Here is a 3549-nt window from a genome sequence, read left to right on the forward strand (position 1 = left end):
ACCCAAATTAATTTCCTTCAATAATTTAGTACAACAACTTCAATAAGTATTAATACATTTGTTTGAATAAAAAGAAACCATTAGTCGATTACTTCTTTTCACAATTAAATTTTGTTATTCATTTTACTCGTCACCTTTTTGTTTTTGTTATTCAATTTTCATAAATAGCAACAATGATCGTTTCAGGATAAAAAATATTTTCCTTTTTGGCGTATCAAAAACGCTTACTATTAATGTTCAGCTAACTTTTCCCCTTTATTGTTGGTCGAAAGCTAAAGTTGATTCATAGTATATTCAAATTATTCCTAATAGGTTACTTTCATTGTCATTTGCACAAAATGTATACCTTTAGAATAAAACCGTATTGGATCTCATCATACTGCTAAATGAAATGAAAAAAAAAAAATTTCATTATTCATTAAAATTGCACACATTTTCAATGATATTATTGGTGAAATATTTCGTTAAATTTCAATAAATTTTGAAATCCTATAAATTATCATTTTGCAAAAATCATCTTATAACAATCATTTTAATGACATAAGTCTTGCATACAATAATTATATTTGAATAAACTTTTTGAATGTTTTCAACAACACACTTCGAATATTTAAAATGATTAAAAAAAAAAATGAAGAAATATTGCAAGAAAGCTAATAAAATGTACAGTAAAAATATTAGTTTCAATATTAAAAGCAAAAGTTCAATATGATATATTATAATAAATAATATGCCAATTCTACACAAAAAAAAAGAAAAAGAAAAACTTATCTGAACATGACAAAAAATTAGCTAATCCGATAATGAATATTCCAAAATAATATATCAGAAATTAATAAAATAGCAAATTATCACAAATATTTGCATCCTAAATATGATAATTCTCATAAATAAATGCAAACAAGTAATTCTGAAATTTAATTTTTTCTCTGAAATTTAACTCTGAAATTTAATTTTTAACTCTGAAATTTAATTTTTTTTTCTTCACAACTTTCTTTTATCATACTTATCACATGCGAACACAATTTCCATTTTAATAACGTTCATATCAGAGATAAAATATTATGATAAGGATTGTAATTTTCATGCAACTGTAATACATCCCATTTAATTTGCATATCAATCTTGCAATTGTATTTTAGTCATTTGACAAAGTAAGGCTAATTAATGTTGATATTAATTGGAAGTATGGGATATTTCGAAATTCATTCATTGTTATTTTTATTTAAAAGACAAATCTTTCCAGTAGTGTGATGAATTTTGATTCCAATAAATTATTTATATTCTCAATATCTTTTAAGAATAGCATATGGAATAATGATTGAGGAATGGAACATTCATACTTTTAATTTTCCTTCTTTTAATTTAATCGATATTCAAACAATTATGATAATTTTTACACTTCTTAATGCATATGAATAGGCCATTTTAACAAATTGAATAATATATTTAAGTATTTAAATAAAATACTAAACATATTTTTGATAAAAATAATTAAATATTTCACAAAATTCATCCACTAAAAAACAGTTCATTTTTTTTTCCTCCTTTATTGATTTTTCCTATTATTTTTCGATTTTTTTTTTCTTTTCTATTTTCTCTATTGATTTTTCCCAAATCTCTTCGTTAATTAAAGTAAAATATTCACAAAGAATTAAACTTTATTTGATCATTTTGATTTTTAAAATAAAAAACTTTCCAATCATATTTCGTAATTTCATCCAACAATTAATCTGTATTGTGCAGATACATTTCTTTTTGTTTTTTTTTTTCTTTTTCCGCAAAATTTAACCATTCATTTTTATTTGTTACACTTATCAAGTTTAGCATCCAATAAAACATACTTTTCTTTTTTTTTTGCTATCAATTGCAATTATTTAATTTTTCCACAATTACAAATCGCTTGCAAATACAATAAATTGGAATATTAAATTTCAAAAGTTGTGATTGCATGAAATCGAAAGCAGCATTCATCATCCAGCCATTCTTGATTTTGAATTTGACAATTAGACTGATTTTATGTGTCATTTCAATTAATTATACTATACGAGAAATTTGATCATTGAAAGATGAAGAGACGTGTATTGCTTTTGAAACCTGAAACAAGATGGGTTGATTGAAATGTCAAATGCTTGAAATGTTGAAATGTTTCATTATTATTTTTTAACAAACACCGAACAAAATCAACAATCAGTAGCTATCAGTGAAATTATCTGATAAGAAAAATACTCTACAATTAGTGTAATCGATTGATTAATTGCTGTTTAATTAACTAACAGTGATTAATTACCGCTTTCTCCTTCACAATTTTTTTTTTTTTTGTATGCAACGATATTTCAGCTTTTCACTCACAGTCATTTTGATATTTCAATTTTTAGGATTAAAATGGAAAATATTGCTAAAAAAATGGAAATATAAATTAAAAAAAAAGAATTTTAGAAATATCAAAATGATCAAATTAAGACTGAAAAATTAATTATTAAGATACCCTTACAAGTAATATACGGTTATGTTCAATTTCCAATCTTAGCATCGCAGCCATCCATTGGCTTTTATCCTACAGTAATTCCTCTTCTCTTCTCTTTTTTTTTTTCTTGATACATTTTGTATTTTAATAACTCTTTAAAATTTATCCTGAAACTACATATCCAATTCTTTGTTTGTAATATATTCTACAATTCATATTTTTTATTTGATTAAAATTCAAAAATTTGTTATGTGACATCATCTGCAACATAGAAATCACAGAAAGGAAATGAAATTAATAAACGAATCAAATTATGCAAAAATGAAACCGAAAGATATCATCACTATCAATAATTAAGCCTTCAGATTATATTGGCTAATATGTATGGCCAAGAAGTTCCAGGAATGAATGGAATTTATGAGAAAAGGAATATCTTCTCAAACATATCTTATTGAACATCTCTTTTTTTTTCCTTTAACTTCGCATATATCGAATGGAATATTTTTCTTTTCCTTGTTCACTTGGAGTAAATTCATTTTCACTTATCTTTTAATTGCTTTCTCGTTTTTTTTTCCTTTTATTTTTTTTTTTGAAAAAAAAACAAAAATAAGTCTAACATTGAATTTTAAGGGGAAAAAAAACGTAATAAAAAATAAATTAATGTTTTATTGAAAAATGTTATGACAAATAATTTCACAAAATTCTAATAATTATTCATATCGATGAAATTTCAAAAAACGAAAAAAAAAATCTTTTCTTTTTACATATTTATAAGAATATAATTGATTTCTCAAAATTACTAAAAGAAATAATCCTAAAAGGAAAAAATTTAAATGATTTTAGTAAACTTTTTACATTAGCAAAATTTAATAATAAAAACTAAAATTTTCAATCACATTTTCTACAGTATGACAAATTTTTGTCGTTTAATTTTATTGTTTTTTCGATTAAATCAAAAAAAAAAAAAAAAAAGGTAGAGCAACCAAATTATGATTCAATCTATAAAATTAAAAAAAAAAAAAAGAAAAAAGAAGGAAATGAGGGAAAAAATGCAAAAGAAATTAATGCGATTAATTGATAAT

Source organism: Loa loa (genome assembly GCF_000183805.2).
Source record: "Loa loa unplaced genomic scaffold supercont3.246, whole genome shotgun sequence".
Taxonomy (NCBI): Eukaryota; Metazoa; Nematoda; class Chromadorea; order Rhabditida; family Onchocercidae; genus Loa; species Loa loa.